Source organism: Crocodylus porosus, unplaced genomic scaffold, assembly GCF_001723895.1.
Source record: "Crocodylus porosus isolate Cpor-Errol unplaced genomic scaffold, CroPor_comp1, whole genome shotgun sequence".
Classification (NCBI taxonomy): Eukaryota; Metazoa; Chordata; order Crocodylia; family Crocodylidae; genus Crocodylus; species Crocodylus porosus.
Genome location: NW_017728951.1, coordinates 271,202 through 292,984, shown reverse-complemented (window position 1 = coordinate 292,984; position 21,783 = coordinate 271,202). Strand labels below are relative to the sequence as shown.

The 21,783-nt window shown below is 42.2% G+C and overlaps 1 protein-coding gene across 1 annotated transcript in view; it reads left to right on the top strand.

The window, feature by feature from the left end:
- Nucleotides 1-21,783, top strand: part of INPP5A (inositol polyphosphate-5-phosphatase A) — a 441,277-nt gene that overhangs the window by 409,633 nt on the left and 9,861 nt on the right. The gene's annotated exons all lie outside the window — the stretch shown is intronic.

Genomic DNA, 21,783 nt, shown 5'->3' with positions numbered 1-21,783 from the left:
TGCAGTTCCCAGCACATTACCTTCCAAGAAGTCAAGGATAGAATATCGTATGTAAAACATTGTTGAGTAAATTCCATATTACAATCGCTACCTGTCAAAAAAATGCACACAGTAATAGGAACCACATATAGTTCTTTCCTTTATTTGCTTAGCCATTTATTCATGCAGCTGATTTGCACATAGAAGTATGCAAAATGTCATGACAAACTTATTAGTAGACTTTTTTCTTAAAATATTAACATTAGGATTAAGAGTTAACATGGCATTATGATGAACAGGAGGTTATATACATTTGACTTATAATAATGTATCTAGAACAGGGTTCAGCAACCCCCGGCACACATGTCGAGCATGGCACGCAAGGCCATTTTGCTCAGCACGCCACCGCCAGCCCAGGCTCTAAGCAGCTGCTTCCAGCCACAGAGCCCAGGCTGTTCCCAGCAGGTGGCTGGGAGACTGCAAGCCCTGCTGTGAATAAGCCAGGCTGTATGGGCCGGCTGCAGCTGGGAGGCTGCAAACAGCTGCGCCGGCATGTAAGCACTCTGGCACCTTCCAAGGTACACATTGTGGTTTTTTTGGTACTCCAGCCAAAAAATGCCGCCTACCTCTGATGTGGAGCACAAGTGGCCAGTAGGTAGGCTGTGTATGGAACATGACAGATCAAGGAGGGTGCAGTGGAAGGTAGAGCTGGGAGCAGAAATCAGAGCAGCAGCTTGGGCAGGTGGAAGGGACAGGAGAGGGTGCAAGCCTTATTTTTGCCACACCTGCAATAAAGTTGGCCCCCCACTGGTCTTGAGCCATTCCAATTCACATTTTTAAAAATGAAATCTTGCATTCTGTGGAATTTGCCATAGAAGCTGTATAAATTGCAGAGGGTTGGGGGGGAAACAAGACAGTGGATTGAAATCTTAGCTTAGCCAATAATAATGTTGTCATTATCTTCAGGGGTGAAGGTTTTCACCCTGGGTGGGTCTCAGTCCTGTTCTAGAGACATCTAACCAAAATAATGTTACAGTTCATAACATAGGAGATGTAGAAACTGACAGGTGAAAACGTATCATTTTATTATTCTATGTGCTGCATAGGCTTCCCATTGAATACCAATTCCAGTACACGGCCTGTAACAGGGGGCCTTCTCAGGGCAAATTTAACTGTGGCCCGCCCACTTGTTTCAGAGCTAATCACCCACCTTCTCACCTTCCATGCCTTGTTGGAATTAATTAGTTAATGATGTAATTAAGAAGGAGGCTGCCCATTTCCTGCCCTGATGCCAGGCGGCGCTATCTGCAGCTCCATTGCTCCCCTACACTACAGCCCAAGCCTCGCAGATGGCATTTAGATGCTATCATAATCACCGGCCCCCACTCTGGGCCCCAGAATCCTCCTAATTGAACCCCGCCTGGATTCCTTTCCTCAGGCGGTCTCATCCACCTTCATACCAGGCAGCATAGCTCCCTGAGCTCATTCCCCTTCGGGTGTGGTTCCCCCAGGACCTTTGGCTCACTAGCCCTGGCCCACCTCCAGGCCAGTCTGAGCCCCAGGCGCACAGCTCTTGGGTGTTCCTAGCAGTAGGACCCTGGCCCTTTGACCCTTCCAGTCCTGGCCTCAGCATTGACCAGTCAGGGGAAGTTCAGACAGGCATGAGTCTATGGCCTCACTCTTTCTCCATGGAGTCCACCTTCCAGACCTTCCAACAAGGGGTAACCCACCCAGTAGTGAGGGCTAGGGGTTAAGGCACCCCAACCCCCTTTCCACCAGGGTGGTAACTGGCCTGGCATTTCCTGGGGGCTCCTGCACCACTGGGAGTCCCACCAGGCCACCCACTCCTGGCAGGGTGCAGTTTTAGGTCATGCCCAGGACCAGGAGCCTCCTGACCATCCCCTACATCTCCTCCCTTACCTCCAGATGATACCTGCAGCCAGGCAATGTTGTTACCTAGCCTCCAGCAGCAGAACTGCCCTGTTTATATGGGCAGCCTTAGGTTCAAAATGGCTGCCCTCATCAGGCACCTGGCAACTACCAGCTCCAGGCCCTTAAAGTGGCAGGCACAACCAGTGCCCTGCCACAAGGTGCTATCTCAAACTAAACTAAGACTTGACACCCCTCTTCTCTCTTCCTCCTCCTGTGCAAATTTTAGCCACAACTTCTAAAATTCTTGAGTCCACAGTATTGGTAAAGCTGATAAAGTCTAGGTCCAAATGTGTAGGCATCAAACAAACCATGTTTTTGGTGTAGGTATCCCCATCTATTATAATATCCACTGTAGAACATTATTGTATCCTCATACCACCATTTTTGTTACAATATAAGGTTCAGTTTTCCCAGGTAATAAGTCTTAATTTGGCCAACAAGATCTTTCTTCCGTAACTCATAAGTTAATAGGTTATTTGTCAAGATAGAAGGCTAGAAAAAAATTATCTACTACTATACCTTACCTGATTTTTTAAATCTCTCTTATCTGTATAGATACTATGGTAAGAGATGTAGGCATGGCAGAGAGAAAAATAATCTCTCTTCCAGGAAGCATGCCTCACTCTGTGGTCAGTACTTTTATTGTGTATTTTAAAGAATGGGGATTGAATTACTGACTTCCATGTGTAGTGCTTCCTATGCACAATGCCACTTCAACATCTTGTGCTACAGCAATCTCATATGCAAAGATGTTTCTCTAGTGGGGATTCATTTAACAAATCTTTCTTATAATAAGGACAAGAAAAATATTTTTTCTTTAATAATAGCATCTGTTACAATTCTCAAAAGACCAATAACAGAAGACGAGTAACTCTTACTTTAAAAAAAAGTTATGGTAAATAGTGTTAGCTTGCAAGAATAGCATTTTAGGCTGTGTCCAGACAAGTGTGGATGTGCAGTGTGTGGCACTGCAGACCCATCTGCAGCACTACACATGCAGGCATTCACACTGCTACCTTGCAGCGTTTTGACCCAGGGAGATCCCAGGGTCAAAAAAACCCACACCCAAAAAAAGTGGGGCAGCACACATGAGCAGTGTGCATCACCCAAAACTGGAGCCTGGCCAGCTGCAGCCACCCTCCAGCTGCCAGCACCACATTCAGGCTGCCAGCCAGGCTCCTGGCTGCAGGAGCACCATGGCTGCGGCTCCCTGAGACCCCCAGGACCTCAAGTAAGGCTGCTGGATCAGCACAGTTGCTGGCCCTGCCTCTCCTACTGCACAAGGTGTGCCACTGCTGCTTGTCTGTAGGGAGACACACGGTCCTACTCATTTGGACACAGCTTAAGAGTTTTGATTTATTTTGAAGATATAGTTCATGTCTTAAGGTTATAAGTAAACATCAAATCTGATTCTTGCACATTTTCCTTCTTGCTTAAAAGTTTAAATGAATCCTATGAATCTTGCGTCTGCATCTTTTGGGGACGTATTTTATATATATTTCACATGTCTTAATATGAGAGAGAATTGCATCTGCTTCTTTCATAATCAGTTTCTGTCTGTGTCTTTTTTCCATTTCAAAGGGAATAAAGAAAGCATGATTACGTGGGCGTATGTTTTTAGGCTTAATGAAGATCATGCTTATTTAAAGAAACGAATAGATTTTTTTTCTAGAAAAACTGCCAACTTGTGCTGTACTTTTTAGATGAACCTGCTTATAAGCAGTTGTTTTTCTGAAATTTTCTCCTTAAAAGTTGCAACATCTTGTATTAATGAAATGTAAATGATCGCTCTCTAGATTTGATTTTCTACAGATTCTTTTGCTTCATTATGCAGTGCTGTAAAGTTTGCTGGCTTCCATTTAGAAAAAAGAATCACAGTATTTTGAGTCTTGCCAGCTAAGACTATACTTAGGGCAGCTAAAGAAACTTAAATTCTCGTGCCTTGTTTTAAAGAATGTGATACAAGCTGTAAATTCATATCACTTACGCTCAAGAAGTCATCAGTCAGGTCAGGCGTGACAAGTCTGAACACTGCACACTCTTGTGATGAATTTGGCTTTCCCATGTTAGTTGTGGTCCTGGAGCCAGAGAGGCATGACACTGCTGTGATGAAGTGCTAGCAGTCTGACAAGAAGAGTCAAGATGACTTGTTTAGGTATGGGAAACAGTAAACATGTTTGGACACAAAATGAAACGGTGATGTATTTTGGTTTTCAGGCAGAGGCAGAAAAGAGAAGAAAGTTGTGTTTTATGAGTAGTTCATACAATCTAATATGTTCATAAGTATCAGAGGAAGACTTACTTTACATTATTTAGCTACCATGGAAGAATGGTAGATAAAAGTACTTTTTTGTGCTTTCTAGGAGTAAACTAACGGAAGGAAAAATGCAAATACAAACAAAAAGCTTGCTTCTTTATGCTTTTTAACAAAATACACTAATTTGGATATGAAATGGTTTTAAATAGTCTCTGTTTAGAAATAATTTTATTATGCACAGTATTGTTATATATATAATACTTTCTACATATTCTAATTTAGAAAGATTTCTATATTTCCTGTATTTCATTATACTGATAAAAAAATATATTACAAATATGAATCATAGGAATGTGCCAGCTTAAGTACTATCCTAACTATATACTACTGTATCCAGTAGTTTTCACCTTTAAAATGGACCTGATATGGGTTGCAGTTTCCCTTTTCACTGTATCTATAGTTTTAGATTGCTCTTCAAGAATCATGAATAGCTCCCACTTTTACAGTCTCTTAGCTTCTCTTTTCAATTGATTGTGGACTACATTTAATAAAGTATGTGAGCTCTTAACACTTGGGACAGAGAAAAGAATGCATCAGGAATCATAATTTACAGGAAACAAAGGAAGGAAGCATCTATTTAGATGTCCAGTTCTTATTGTATTTCACCCTTTAATATATTCAATAACTTTTGAAAAACTGCTTACGTGTAAATAGTTCACCATTACCTTGCTATTCTTGTGCTCATAGTTCTTCCAGGTAAAATTTGAATTCTTCAGCAAGTACCACATATAACATCTTTGTAATTCTGAAAGGAACTTGGAAACATTCCTTATTCCAGTAAGAAATACATTACAATGATTCTTGGTTTTTTCTAAATAATAGTGCAGGTAAATCTTTAAAGTAGAAATACCAGCAGACTCCTTCCCTGCACTGCTATATTTGCCAAGTCTAGACAACTGTGGAGGAAAGAGGAGCATTGATATACAGCTGTCTTTTCACCGTTTGGTGTTTGATAGGAAACTGAGACCAAGCTGATGTCCACTTTAGCAAGTTAATGTACATCTTATATACTTTGCAAGTCTGTGAGGATGAATGACAGAGCAACTTTTTTTGAAGTCCCTGTGGGAAATTTGTTAAGCTAACAATCCATTGGGATAAATAACTGCACAAAAACACAGTCCAATGAAGTTAACAAAACCATGGGAGCCTGGCTTAAACCAGTAAAAGCAGGAAATTCAAATATATATTTAGAATGATTACTTTTGACAAGGGTTTATAATGAGCCATAAAATGTTGATCTGGGCTGAGACTTGGAAAAAGAGGCCTAAACAGAGAAATAAAATATTTACTTTTCTTTAAAAGGCATTTTGGCTTATAATAGGAAAACCTGTTAAACCTTTTTATAGCTATTTTAATACCCCTCAAGTTTGTATGACTTTTTTAAGCCCAGCTGGCATTTAGGTGCTTACAAGTTAGGCACAGCACTACCTAAAGTTTAGACGACAGGCCCCCAGGGTAGAACCCAGAACCTGAGTGAGGCAGCTAGGCTTCCTCTGTAGTTAATGGGGTGGATTAATCACCTCAAAATGAAATCAAAACCAGCCAACATACTGAGTGGGGAACTGCTCAGAGTCAACCCATTCAGTATAGGACACTCTGCCCCCCTGGTTGCGGTTATGGCACTAGACAAAAATAATTTTAGATTCATTGGGCCAGAAAGACAGCACAAGAGGGAGCATGATTCTGTAGCCTAGTTGTTTAAGGCACTGATGTTCAACCTGAGACACTGGCTCCTTGAACCAGATGAATGATGCAGGGCCTGTCCATGAACTTAATCTTGCATGTGGGGTTGGTCAACAGGCCAGATCTAGCATGGAGTCAGCACATAGGTGTGATCCTGTGTCCTGGATCTGACTGCAGAGCAACTTCATGCCAGCGCAGTCTGAAGCATGGGGTGTGACATCTGAACCACAGGACTCCCCATGGATCCAGATAATTGCCACAGCTCTGGGAGCAAATAATGATGCCATTCCTCCCCTGCTGCTTAATTTCTGGACCCATGGGGAGCCCCATGGGCCAGATGACATGGCTCCATGGGCCAAGCCTGGTCCTCAGGCTGGAGGATGAGCATCACTCGTCTAGGGCACCTGGGAAAGGGAAATATTGGACCATTCTCAGGACTATTTCTATATTTGACATTTAAATAATAAACAGTCTTGGGAGCAGAAGTCAGAACCCAAGAGTCTCACTTCTCACTGGGGATACAGAGTCCTGCTCTTTTTTTCTGTGGCCCAATGAGCCTTAAATTCTTTGCTGCACTGTGGTACATCTTCATCTGAACAAATTAATGTACCCCCCACCCAGAATAACTGGTAGACTGAGCCTGGAGAATGGAACGAGTGACCAACAAACAAATTGAGCCTGGGGCTATCTGACATCCTGGATCAGTGTTTAACCTCAAGCCTACCATGTAAAGCAGGGGTGGCCAGCCTGCAGCATGTGTGACACAAGTAGCATGGGAAGATCAGAGAGAAGACAGGTAGCACAGGGGCAGATAGGGCAGGGAGAAGAAAGAAGAGCAGGAGATTGGGCAGGAGAAAGAATTAAAGTAGCACTTGGGGAAGATGCAGGGTGAATTTATGGCACATCTGCCAAGAAGATTGGCCCCCACTAGTTTAAAGGATAGTCTTTTCTTTTTCTTCCTCCTGTAGCCATGTTTTTTTTAAAAAGTAGTGGCCCCTGCTACATTTTTTTTTTTTTGTGACCCTATGCTTCAGGCATCCTCTGAGAATCCAAATCTACCCTTCCTTCTACAAATTCAAGCCCTGCCAGGTGCTTAGTTTTTCTATACAGCCTCCCTGCTGAGCACAAGACTGCTGTGGACAATCAGCCGACTCATTCTTGCTCCATATACAACCAAGGCTGCCAGTTAAACAATAAGGCAAACTTAAGTACATGTCACAGCACTGTTCTCAGGCCCCTGCCTGAGATATAGCTGGATTGCAGTCATGCTTTTAGGCATTTGTTAGATGAGCTGCTTCTTCACATGGACAGAAATAGAACAGGTAGGCATCAAGAAAACTTACAAGCAAAAAACTGTAGCACTGATTGACTTTAGGTACTGTCAGAGTTAGACTGCAGTTAAATTGTGCTTTTAGGATGAGACCTTTGGACTTAAAAGCTTCAGTTCCATCTGAGAAATTTTCTGCATCCAGGTTTTAGTCTATAACTTGAACCTGGGGTTTTTTTTAGTTTGAAAATGACAACTTGGGTTTGTTTAACTTTTGTAACTGGATACTGTAAGCTGAAATGATTCTCTCTCAATTAGCATATTAATGGTTTTTAAATTATGCATTTATTTTGATAGATATACATCATGGATTGTGTTCTTTTATAACAGAGTTTGTTCATTCAGTCAAATGCAATTTGCAGCTATCATGGCAACAATTAAGGCAACATAGTAATTAATATATCTAAATGGATGATCAGTTGCTGAAAAGTCGCAGCAGACCTTGTACTGGTGATCATTAGCTTCCATTTTTTTCCAGTCAACTACTTATGTGGGAAAGTTTCCAGAATAACTTTTGAACTTTCCCATCCATCACTTCTGAAAATAGCAAATCTGCAGTCAGGCTTATGTACTAAAAAAAACAACTGTTGTTCTTCTCCAGTGTAAACTATAATGTTTGAGATCATTTGCCTGCTTGGTGTTATAAGAGATTTTCATATTTCCCCATTTGGTCATCCACTTAAGGGGGTAGACATGCAGTTATGTCCAAAAATAAACTCATATCAAGGGTTTGATTCAACATAGCACTTAAGCACACATTTAACTGTTAACCATGTGAACAATCTCATCCCTTTTCAATAATTAACTTATATTTAGGCCCATTTTGTAGTTCCTTTGTACTTAATGTTTAAAATTAAGCATGTGCTTAACTGTCTTGTTGAATTAATACCTAATTTTCTGTATAAGCCTTATATCAGAAGAATTCCTTGTGAATTTCAGTAGAAAAGTATCAGGACATATCTATATACCATCAAAGCATTGTGCTAGAGAGTGGTGAAGTGAAACATGCCCACTCTGAGTACACTATACCACAAAATGGATGTGTGGCTCCATTAATGTGGGGATGGACGTGCAACAGTCACTCAATCACTTTCTCATATTCACTGGCGTACATCAAGGGGGACCTATACACAAGCAGGGAGACTGCTCCAACACACTGTGATTCCAGTGCATCAGAGCAGACTTGATTAATCGAGTCTGCTGGAACGTGGCAATTACCGTGATCCAGCAGCCTCCTGTGTCTCATGTATCAGTGTCCCCATACTTCAAAATGGCAGCAAGGGTGCTTTATCTAAAGCTCATTGAATGAGCTTTAGATAAAGCACCCTTGCCACCATTTTGAAGTGCGGACACGCAGATACACGAGATGCTGTAGGCGCTTTAATTTGAGCGGCTCTCGGAGATGCTCTAATTAAAGTGCCCTCTCTCCCTCCCCCACAGAGCATGTGTATAAATGCCTAAAGTGACTGCATGACATCTGGTTTGAAAGGTAGGATGCATGGAGTGTGGGGCCTGCCATGCTTCTCCTTTTGACAGAATAGGCATGCCATTAGGTTCCATTCTGCCCTGATGGTACGGACCAACAAATATTTACACCATCTTAAGGAGTCTGAGGGAGACTTAGGGTGCAGTTACACTTTGCACTTGGGCTGTAGTAAGTCTGTGGACTGTTAAGCTGCATTAAAGTTAGAACATGATGTGAAATCACATATTAAGAGTTGATACTGTTCCTTGCCTGTAATAGCTCTGACCTGCCACTAGAAGCCAGGCAGGGTTCAAATTACATCTGACTCTTGAGGATATCTGCGATGGTGGGCAGCCGGAAGGAGCCACTGCCTGAGGCACAGGGCAGGCCAGAGGGGTGGGGCTCTTGTCTCATGGGGGCGCGCTAAACTCTTATGGGAGGAGGGGTCCAGCCCTGCTGAGCTCCCCTGTAATTCAAACCCTGGAGCCAGGCCGCCGAGTGCATCCTGGGAGCAGTGCATCCTGGGAAGCTGGAGGACTGCAAAACTGCAAAATGTTTTATCTCCATGGAGCTGACTGAAGTTACCTAAACATGAACTAGATAACACAGCCCAGAGTTCACTCTCACCTGAAGTGGTGTAATTTTTAGGATGCTCAGAGGGCATTTAGCATGAGTTAACAAGCTGTAACATACAGATGCTTGCATTTTAAGTACCCTTAGTATGGTCTAAGTGTAACATGTATTTTACCGTTTATGAATGCATCACGGATGATGCATTGTTTAAGTGTACTGCCTGTCCATTCCTCTCCCAGTGTACATGAGGCTAAACTGCAGTAACTCAAACCTGATCATTCAGGGGTTTAGCTTGCCCCGTTTAATTTCCACTTTCCACAGGATAGAAGTTTTCAAATGAAACAGTTGCAGTGGATTAGCTGACCAAAGTAAATGCACACCTTTAAAATGTTATACAGTAAGTGCTTTTTTGCACCCTATGTTACATATGCAAAGTCCATCCTACCCTAAACTGTACTCTTGCCTGTTAGTAATCAATAGTTACTTTCCACTAGAGCACCCTAACTACAGTTTTTGCTCCTGAAAACTTGCATCTTCTTCCTTGCAAAAAGATGCATGATAGTAGAAGATACCATACTCCCCCATTGCCAAGAAGAGAAATAGGCAGTGACATTTTCTCCCCATCAAAAGGCCAGGCAGTTTCAAGTTATCCCTTTTCCATACTTCTCCTCCTGTACTAGTAAGAATAGGAGCAGCGGCTGTCCCTGCCTTCAGTTGCATTGCCTCTTCTTAGATACCTAGGAAGTTCTCCCTGTAGGGGGAAGGATGATTACAGGCTCATGGGTTCCATTAAATTCATTAGGTGGAGTACAAGCTCAGTGGCCTAAATGGAAATTAAGATGTTTAAAATGTGTATGTTTAAGGCTTCTTCCCTCATTCCTATATTCCCAAGTTTTGAGTCATTCTTTGACTTGGTTTTAAGAAGTTAATATTAATATTTTCATCACATTACACTTTGTAATCCAATGAGGCTCTGATCATTAGGGACTAAATACAGTTCAGATTTTTAAGCTGGCAACTCTGTCAATCACAATCTGAACTGCCTGCCATAAGCAAACAAGTTCAGTTTGAGGCTAGAAAAAAGCCTGGTAGTTAGCAATTATAGCAAAAACGTGCTAAGTGTGAAAAGAAGAAATAAGGACATTGTGGCTAGCCAAGATACAGGTGGGCAATTGTTAACTTAATCACTTCTCTCCATTAATTATTATAATTATTCTTGTAGCTGTAGTATGGAAGAGATATGAGCTGACTTTACCAGGGTTCACACCCACCTACAAGGTTTGCTTTCTGATAAGTCTGCATGCACAGTAATCTCATGTATTAATCATTCTCTTAAAGTGACCTATTCTTGTTTGTCATTGCATTAGGCTGTCATGTAATTTACTGGTTGGACATATGTTCATGTCTCAGATATCCTCTGTGATTTTTTCCCCTCAAGCAGACCCTCTGTATTGACAGTGCCTTAGCTTTGATCATTCTAACCAAGAACGAAGCATCAAATCCCGTTTATTCCTGAGAGAATGTTTCTCTCTTGTAATTCTAACTCTAGTGACTTGTTCTTCCAGATCCTGCTCAGCCTGTAATCTGTATTTATTTTCTACCCTCATATTTTGTTCATGACCTTTTTTTTTTCCAAATATGGTTGGCTTTACTCTAATGGATTGCATAATAACATATATCTTTTTCTGGTCTAACTCCTACTGCAACAAAATGAACTAATTCAGTCCTGAGTGAAACAAGGTCATTTTTAAAGGCGCTCATTTGTTCTTTCCCACATCCAGAGGAAGTCTAGAGAATAACAACTTTACTTCTGGTACTGAGCCTTGTCAGTGCCTTTGTACTCCCTTAATGTTGTTCTTCTTCATAAAGTTTAAAAACCAACTTTAAACTTTATAAAGTGTTTTTGCTTCTGAGGCCCCTTCTACACATTACAGGTATCACATAAGTAACTAGTTAATTGTGTTATTACCCTGAGACCAGCTACCTGTGCAAAGTACCTATCATGCCATAAAAAGCTCCAACTAGCTTTAAAGTTAGACCTCTAAAATAGGTATAATTTTATAGCTGTTTGCTGTTGAGCTTTAATTTGCATGTGTAACAGGGTCTCCCTTCCAGCTGGGAGCCCTGTCAGCTGACGGAGCTCCTAGCTACAGGGGTGCACCGTGTCCAGCCTGGGCTGGGAGTCCCACAACTGATGGGACTCAGCCCCAGCAGCTGTGGACGCTGGATGCCCATAGTGTGCCTCCTGGTGCTCCCATTGTATGTGTCCGCAGCTGCTGGGGCTGAGAGTCCCTTCAGTTGTGGGACTGCCAGCCCGGGATGGGCACGGTGCACCCCTGTGGCTGGGAGCTCCATCAGCTGTCAGGGCTCCCAGCTGCAAAGGAGACCCTGTTACAGCTGGGACCCAGCAGCCATGGGATGCAGCTACAGTCCCCCAGCCCCAGGTGTTCATGGAGCCCCCAGGCTGGGAGATGCAGCTGCCATGATCTCCCAGCATCGAGGGCACATGAAACCCCCACAGCTGAGAAATCATGGCAGCTGCATCTCCCAGACCTGGGGATGCATTGGGTGCCCCCACAGCTGGGAGCCCCTCAGCTAAGCGGTCTTCCAGCCATGGGAGCTTGCTTTTTGCCAGTGCAAGGGGAGCCCAGGGGTTGCACCGGCAGTAAGGCACGATGGAATCTAATGCGCAATCCCTCAGTTGTGCTTCCTGCCCCATGCAGGTGTGCCCTGGCAGGAAGCACGATTGTATGAATCAGGCATGAGAGCCCATCAGGCCTTTACCTGCATGTTTAGAGGAGCCCTGAGTGTTCCCGTCGAGCTTCCCGCCTGACCTCAGAGCACGCAGCAAAAAACTGCTCAGAGCAACCAGTAAGAGACCGGTAATACACTGCCTCGCCCATCTTGGGTCTGAGCACACCAGATCATTCATGATCTCTAATCATACTGGCTGGTGACATGAGGACTTAGGAACCAAAATAGCGTGAATAGTTTAAGCACATAGATCATTGTTGTCCTTGCTTTAACTACTGTCTTTGCAGATCCTATTTTTATCCTAGAAAGGATGTCTTGGGGAGGTTCCCAAAAAATAAAAAGAACTATTACTTTGCACTTCTAGGGCACCTCCATCCAAATCTCACAAAACACCCCATTAATATTAATGAATTAACTTCAGACACTAATAGAGTTGCTAGTAACTTCCCACAGAATATTCTGGAACGCTGCAGGCTTATCTGAGGGCAAAGCAAGGAAGCAGCTAACCAGCCTAGGAGCAACGATGATCTGATCATTACAAGGGCATCTTCTAACCAGTCCCTATCTCTAGTGTAATCGCAATAACCTAACTAAGGTTTCTGATGTCATTAATCTTCATTCATTTACAAAGTACAGAGGCTCATGAGTACAGAACTGGCTAAAATCAGACTACACAGAAGGCAGCATCTCAAAATTTACTTTAAAGTTGAGGCAAGGAAGCAAAGTTGGAACATTTCAAGGATAATGTCTTATACCTCAAGCTGATGTTAGGATGTGCTGGGCTTTAAGGACAAGAAGGATAAGCAGGACTTACACCATAACTCCAGGCAATGGAGGCATGTTAGTTTTGAACCTGAATCTTTTCCTATATTGTCTCCACTCTGCAATAAATCTTGTTTTCTGTGTTAGTGTAAGTAAAATTATAGACAGCTTTATAACTTACTTTCAGTCAGGCACATTCCCAGAAAAGACATTTAGATCTATCACAATCACATATAATAACTTCAGAATATTTTGCTGAAGCAAGCCAACTGCAGGTGAATTATTCATAGATCAGTTTATCCAGTTGTAATAGTAACAGTATTACATACATTTAGTTGAGTAAAACATTGCATTCATTAAAGCACTAGAGTATGTCGTTCATTGTCCACTTGATGCAGAATTATTATTGCTGAATAATTCATTTCTGTTAGCTGGGCTTCTCCATGTCTCCCTTGAACAGTTAAATGCAGCATAAAAGTTGCTATTAGCCATTATTAGCCAGTCTCTCAGTTTTAAACTAGCTAAACACAATACAAAGGGGAGCCAATAGAGTATTAGTGATATAAAAACTCATTCAGTTTTACATTGTCACCAAGACAGCCCATAGTTTAGCAGTGGACATGGTTTATAATCAATAAGTACAGATCTTCTCTATTGGAGACATTCAAGAGTTAAAAAGGAGATAGGGAGAGAGAGACCAATTATTGCATACTGAAAGACAAGCTGTGTTTTCTTCCTTTTTCTTCTTAATGGAAACATTCCCCCGCATGAAAGCTGACAAATTAGCTGAAGTGTAAAAAGTAACTCTGTGCTTATATCACAGGCACACAAATTGCAGCATAAATGAGATAAAAAAGGTTATGCCAAAGAACAGTATGCCCACCAGAAGTCCATAAAATGACTCAAAAAATGACACTGTCATTAACCTCCCTGCTTTGTGCATTGTATGGAGTTATGGCTCAAGTCCTGTTTACCCTTCTTACCCTTTGCTATTGGATTGCCTGGTTGACCCCCTTCTTATTGTGACCTTTAACTCTGATTGTTAGTTTGATCACCATGGTGTTAGTGTAGCATTTGCAAGTAGCAGCTGTTTAACACATTGTACGTTAACTACTGTGTTTGTAGGCCTGTGTTTACACTCCCGATTTGGCTTAAGTGAGATACATATCACAGCCAGCTACATCACAAAGCATACTGAAGGCTTAGCAGTGTTTTGGTAAATGTAAAGCAGCTAACTTAATTCAAAAAGTAATGCGTTTGATTGCCTAGCTTTAGTTATTAGGTGCATAAGATAAGCACATAAAGATCAGTTCTGTAGGGAAATCTGTTAGAGAAAAAGCTGGAAAAGTGTGAGTTGTCTATGCCTGTAGAACATTATATCCACCTTCTGAATATAAGGAAAAAACGTAAATGATCATTTAATTAATTCTGTTTTGGGGTAAATGTGCTAAAAACTCACAAAAAAATGAGCCTAGCTCTAGGTACACTGATTTTTGGAAGTCAGGTGCTTGTTTGGCTGGTTGAGGCTTTATGGTAAGGTCACACAGGTATTTAAGTTCAGCTGGGAACACAGCAATTGAAGCATCAACAGACTCACTGTCCATTCCACTTTTAGCCTCATGACTCACGAAGCAGCCAGAAAGGTTCATAATGTCCTCCTAATATATGCCCTGCTGTTAATTATTGCTTTAGTTTAGTTTCAGCTTGGACGTTTTACAAAGTACACAGTAGAATTTTGTGTCAATCACTGGAACCATTTTATTTCAAAATTTTGATTTAGATCAAAACTCTGGTAGTTTTGATATATTGTTCTACTGGGAAGCTTGCCTGTTCCTATATCTTATTAGCATCACTTGAAAACAGAAATATATAAAAAGAAAGGTTTTGAGCACAGCATATTTTGAATGATATGTAAGTTCAAATACTGCTCGTTCTGTAATGCAGCAGTCCTCAACTGAGTGTCCACAGCCCCCTGTGGGCCATAAGCAGGTTTCAGGGGGTCCTCGCTGCCCCTCACCCCACCTCCCCTCTGGGGTAGAACCGCAGCCTGAGGAGAGCAGTGGTGGCTGAGCCATGGTGGTGGGGCAGAGCCGTGGCCCAGCATGCGAGCGGCTGGCCGCAGGAGGAGGTGAGGGCAGCACGGCCTCCCCCCCGTGGTCCATTACTCCTTGCGATGCTGGTGGTACAGCTGGCACAGGGGTCCTGGTAGTGACTGAGTCTTGCTGCTCCGCTCTATCCTCTCACTGGGCCATGGACTGATTCAGCCAGGCTGTCGCCCCATGCCTGCTGTGGGCGCATAAATCTTGGGGGGCACATGCCCCCCAACCCTCCCCTAATGCATTACCTATGCCCCCCCCCCACATCATCTGTGCAACCCCTTGCCCCTCCACACCTTGCCTATGCCCCACATGCATACTGGATAAGCAAAAAAACATGCAGTAAAATATAGCCCACCTGTTGTGTTACAGGTGGGCCATGGAGTTTTTATAGCAAGCTGGGTGGGGGCGTCCCTCAGAAAGAAAAAGGTTGAGAGCCCCTGCTGCAATGCACCAATCAAAACCCCTAGTTCTCATCATTCTAACATTTTGGAAGAGTTTAGATCTGCACCGGGACTTTGTGGTTCAGCCACAACTTTAATGTAATATATTAAAAATAAAATTAGGTATCACAAGCAGCAAATTTAATAACTGAAAGTAGCCTTCAAGTAGAAAATGTTTCATCTCGCTTTGAAATACAGTGAGGGAGTTTGAGTCTAAGGAGTACTATACATCTGAAACCTGATTAAAATACTGCCCTAATATGCACATAGTCTGAATCTAGAGTATATATAGAATCATACTGAATCTAAACATGGTGAGTATGGCTTTTCTACATGACCTTCATTATACTATGAAAAACACTGTGACATATTTATATGTTTTTCTTGATCATTGAATGAATATTATCACTTCATAGAACATTATTGTTTATATTCTAACAACAGAAGATACAATATCATTTGCAAGTGATGCAAAAATATACTATTTTTTAGTAAAAGCTGTTCACTGTTTGCTGGAATCCAGCAGTACATTCACCATATGACAGGTCTCTTTGAAAAAGCTAATAACTATGAACTCTAAATGTTGAATTAATTGTTTTGCAGTTTGACTGGATAAATTGTAATGTCAGTGTCATCCTTCCTAGGAAGAGGGAATAACCCAATAGGAACATCATTTCTGATGGGGAATGGTTTATTTTAATGTTATTGATTTGGTTAACAAACCAGTGATAGGGCAGTTCATGATGTCAGACAACTATAATGCTACAATAAGTTTTTTTGGAAAGGCATTTAGTCTTATCCAACAATGATTGTAATTAATGGAATGATATTGGCACACAAACAGTTTTAGTTTTTTTAATTTGTCCCAGAATTATTGCCAAGTAGCTCTGCTACTTGTAACAGCACTACACTGGATTGAAATGTTTATTTTGCTTTAACCATAGCATAATCCAAATTAACAAATGTAGGTAATTTTGAAAACATTTGGCATCACAATAACTATATTGTCTTCATAGTTTAACACACTAAGTCCACTTTTAAGTAATTACTTGTGATAAGTAAAAATGAAATAGAAACTAATAAAATAATAAAAAAAGCAGCAGGAAATATCACTGCATAAAAAAGAAATCCAGATCTTCCAGGGTGAATTCCATCTTTCACAAACACAATTAGCAAAGCATATACTGGTCAACATAGAGAAAAAGTCTATTGTTCCTACTAATTATTCAGCTAACTTGAGTGATAAAAGTATTTTCATCTTGAAATCCTGGGTTTCCTGCTACATGGAGGGAAGGAAGTAAGATGGTTCCACACAGAATTTCTCTTTTCTTGTCATCCCCCCACTCCTTGCCCCCCACTCCTTGCTGGAAAAAGGAACTTGTATACAAAAATTCAATGTTAAAAGGAAGATAAAATTACTAAGTCAAGCACTCAAAAATTAGGATGTACCAGAATTAAGGTGCCCTTTACAGATGCATTTATTCTGATTTATACATTTATTATTGTTCTTGGTAGTGTTCTGTTTCTTAAACATTTATATTCCAGGGACACCTAAAGGCCAGATTACAATACAGTCTTTAATTACATGATCACTGAGGATCCTGGTTTTCCCTTATAAAAAAAAAATCACAAATTCTCTGATAAAAACCCCAAAATCTGTGATTAAAATTAAAAGCCCCTCACTCCCTCCACCCCCTACAGCCCCTCTGGCCCTTCTGGTGCCTCTCGCTGCCCATCCAAAGCCCCCTGCCACTCCCAGCTCTGCTGGAGGAGACCCCATCTGCTAGGGCTATGGTGCCAGGAACCTGGGTCTGCAGCCCTTGCCCCTAGCAGGAGGTGGCGTCGGCTGTAGTGGAGCACAGAGCCAGCTTCCTCACACTGCCTACTGCGGGCTCGGGGAGGGGGGCTGGCTCCTCACCACTGTGCGTGCTCCCAGGAGGGCAGGCAGGACCCATGCCTCCAGATCTGTGCTTGGGGCAAGGGTGGGGCAGGCTGTGGCAATGCATTCCCTGGTCATGAAGCAGCAATGAGGGACACAACCCTACATCACCACCCCTGCTGCTGCTGCACGCACAGGGGATGCCTCGCCAAGGCAGCATGGAGCTTGCAGCATCAAGGACCTTTCCAATGTGGCCCCACTGTGCCCTGCAGTGCCGGGTTGCACCCACTGGGCTACAGAGGCCCCTCAGGGGAGGGCAGCAGGGCGGTACCCTGAGCCCGCAGCAGGCAGGGTGCACCCGCCCCACCCTGGGCACAGATCTGGAGGGCACAGGTACCCCCTGTCCCCTGGAAGTGCACGCAGCAACAGGGAGCTGGCCCCAACCCCCCACCTCCCCCAGACAAACCACCTGTGACACTGTCCTGCTCCCCGCTGGGGCCCTGCAGCCACACATTGCAGCCCCAAGCCCCACGCTCCGCCTGGCTCGGCAGCAACCCCAGCCCTACCCATCTCCCTCCCTATGGGGGTCTCAGTCCCCCCACACACACACTTGCCTGTGGGAGCTGCCCTCCAGGCTGCCTGGCGGTCATGTGCATATACATGCCCATGGCTCCCCTGCCTGACCGCCCTCCTCCTACTTCCTCCAGCCCCGTGCAACCTGGAACTCTGCCCGCCTATAGAGAGTTCAATGTAAGATCCATGGGTTTCTCCAGTAAAATTAGAAATCCACATTTTTCTCTGGCAAAGGGGAACACCTATGGTTTTCTCCATTTTTCCGTGGGAAATGGAAAACCCAGATCCCTAATGATCACATGACACTCACTTTTCAGGGCCCCTACCTCATACACTGAAAAGGATGAACAATTAATGAGACCGACTGGGACAAGAAGAGAAAGGACATTCTCTTGTGTCAAGGCACAGAACTAAAAGAATTGGATTCTGTCCTTGACTCTGCCACCATCCTCGTATGTGACATGGGGCAAAGCTAGCATAGTGCATACATGCATGGTGATAGAGTGAAGTTTGCAAAGGAATCACTCATTCTGACAGTTCCTAAATTTCACTTAATAGTCTTTTTTCTTTAAGTACATATAATCCTAAATGTTCCATGGACTGGCTATAAGAACTAATGGTAGCATGGAATGGGTATATTGATAAACCTAAAGTACTAGAACTATTAGGAAGACAAGGAGATAGTAGTGTACATGACATGACACTTTTCTATTTTACTGCCTTTTAAGAGAAATATACTAAAAAATAGACTTGTTTGGGGAAATAAAGAGATTGATATTTGACTCTACTCCTGGGATACTTGTATTTTGCATCTTTTAAGAAGTAAGTAGGGAGAAAATAGTTGCAGGTGCCAGAAAGGCAGCTAAAAATTAGCACACATCTTAAAATGCAAATCAAGTCTGGCTATATTCATGTCTGGTAACTCCATTAAACTGAGTGGAATGAGCTGGCTTCTTGTATAGGAACTTGAATCTGTGCTCTATTGGCAGTTTCCAAATTGGAAGATTTTATGCCGGGATTAAAATGGTCATTGTGTTTTTTATAAGGTGTTCTGTCAGAAATCTATGTGTTACCATTACTTAGTGAGTGGGACATTCTTGCTAATCTGTAGTCTGCGCATTCCCAGAATTCTTGGATGGGTGCAGAAGGCTGGGGCAACCCCTGAGGCTGTGTACTTGTAGTAGACTGAAAATGAAGTGTGTGCCAAGTAGTGGCTTTTTTTAGTTGTTGTACATCATAGTACCTCTTTCATTGATGGCACTGCTAAGGTTGTAGTATTGAATACAGAAATGTATTTAAATTTACTGTTTGAAAAATATTATGCTGCAAATACTAATCAATTTAATTTAAAAAGTGATTTTGTAGTAGGACTATCTTGCACAGTGACTCAGTTGTGTTCTAGAAAAGCATGATTTTAACTTCTATTTTCAAAATTCTATGAATAACTTGAGATAAATTTAAGGTAAATTGCTTGTTAAGAATTCCAATTCTGTTACGTTATTTTGGAGGATAAGATATCTGGTCCCCAAATCCTGCTCCTGTTAGGCTGCAAATGAAAACCCTTCTGAATAATCCTTGGAGCTGGTATGAATACCCTCAGATGTGTATACGAAGCACACAAATTTCACTGGCCTTTGCCCCACCTTCAACCATAAAAGGAGGAGCCCAGGTTTTTGTGCATTGTTCTTTATTTTGTGTCCTTAGGGTGCCCGTAGACGTTCTGCAGGGCTGCTCTGACTCTCTGTGATTACAGTGCATCGGAGCAGACTCGATTAATTGAGTCTGCTGGAGCATGGCAATTGCCACGCTCCAGCTGCCTCTGTCTCATGTATTAATGTCCCTGCACTTCAAAATGGTGGCAGGGCACTTGAACTAAAGCTCTTCAAACCCTAATACACAAGATGTTGCAGCGTTTTAATTAGAGCAGCTCTGGCTTCCACCCCCAGAGCATGTGTAAGATTGCCCTTCGTTACCAGTTTTATTCCTGTCTCAGCAATGTATGCATGGGCTGGCAAATGGACAGGGGTGAGACAGGTGAATCACAAGACACTTGTTAAACAGCACAACTCAGTGCTAGTATCGCTCACACCTGAAGTTCAAATTCTTTCCTCTTCCACACAACCTGGGGAAGAATAGCCTCAGCCTGATTTAGGTGAAAATGTGGCCTACAGGGGACCGTGGCTGTTCAGCAAGTACAGTATTAGTTTCATTGCTAATCTCAGCAAGTTAGTTTCAGATATTGATGTAAGACATTGACTCTGTTTATCAAAGCTACTTCTAAACTGTGAGCAATTTCTTATGGGGTCTTCAGTATTAAGGACCCTGGGGAATTGCCAGGGATCCTCACCCTGTGAAAATATTGAGATCAATAAAGCAAACTGATAAATATCCATTTTACAGAATATAGACTCTTGAATGAAATACAGCAACATTTAATATTGGCAGATAATAACACTTCGAAAGCCACAGAGTGAATACAGTAAAAGGGTAGGCTATATGGAATGAGATTGATTCATACAACTTCTCAAATAAAAAATAGTGTTTGTTATGCTGGGTTCTTGTGGAACTAAAGTAAAAGATGCATTAATAGGTTACCAGAAAAAGCCAACTCTTAAAATGCAGACAAAGATCTTCTGCTACCAATAGTATTACAGCATCAAAATATCTCATGGACACTCAGAAATAAGCTGTACTTCTGTATGGCAGTGAAGCAGCAAATTGAATTCTCATAATATGTTTTGAAAATGAGTCTTGTTAGGTTTGATGAGGTGGAAAAGGTACTGAGATCACTGGTTTGTTCCAATACATTCAGTACACTTTACTTGGCTGTTTGCCATGGCTAATCTTTTTAATGGCAATGTAGCTTGTAAACCCATTTTTTAGAAAGCTATGCATCTCAGTTTTATAATATCACACCAAGTAGGGTGGTAAATAAGTTTCTCTTCAAGCATGAAAGCTTTTTTTTGCTACAATCCCAGAAATCTTATTTTTAAAAACCATGTCTTGAAAACCTCCATAATTCCTTTATGAATTCAGCAATAAGAATAAAATACAAACCTCCTTATTTTTATTAATACATTTATTCTTAAATGCACCCATCCATTGTTTTTATTCAAAGACTTATAAATGCATCTATCAGGCAATTATTTCTAAAAATATATATCAGTAATTGAGGACCAATGTTCAACAAAGCGAGCTCTCCCAGATCCCTCTGGATTTCTCTGATAATACCCCATTCTGCTGTTCATTCCATCCCATTAGGAAACAGCTTAGGAGAACAAGCATGGCTCTGGAGTTCAACAAATCTAAGGCTTGGACCAATCAAAAGAAACAGGGACATTTCATTGCCAAGTATACTTCATTGAAAATGTTCTGATTTAGCCTCCTGACAGTTGAACTAGGGCCTATTAGCTCAAGTAACTTAAATGATTTCAATTCTGTAGCCTCATGTGAGTGGGTAGAGGTAGGAAGCAGAACTTGGGGGGAACGGTGCCTGCGGCTCCAGTTCTGACCCTGTAGTCACTGTCCCTCCCTTGTTCGTACTCAAATCTAAGACAAGGGGATTTTCCCCCATGTTGAATGGAGAAACAAAACCTTATCTTAGATTTGAGTAAATACAGTAATATAAAGTAACAATTTTTTTAGGATTGTGTTAATTTTGTTGTCCTTCTCGTTTTATGAAAAATTGTCCCTGCATAATAAGTGTTTCCTTCCCATAACCTCTCTTCACCTTGAGTCATCAGACACCATGGAAAGAGAGCCATACCTCACCTGCCAGTACTGCAGGTTTCTCCTCCCAAGGTTTAAAACCTTGCATCTTTTGGTGTTAAACCCCATCAGGTTCTCATCTGCCCATTTGCTGAGCCTGTCCAGGTCAGCCGCACCCGATCACCCGCCTGCCTTCAGGTGTGGTTGCTTTGCCCCAAAGTTTGGTGTCATCGGCAAACTTGGCCAGTCCGCTTCTGACTCCAATGTCCACATCATTAATGAAGATGTTGAA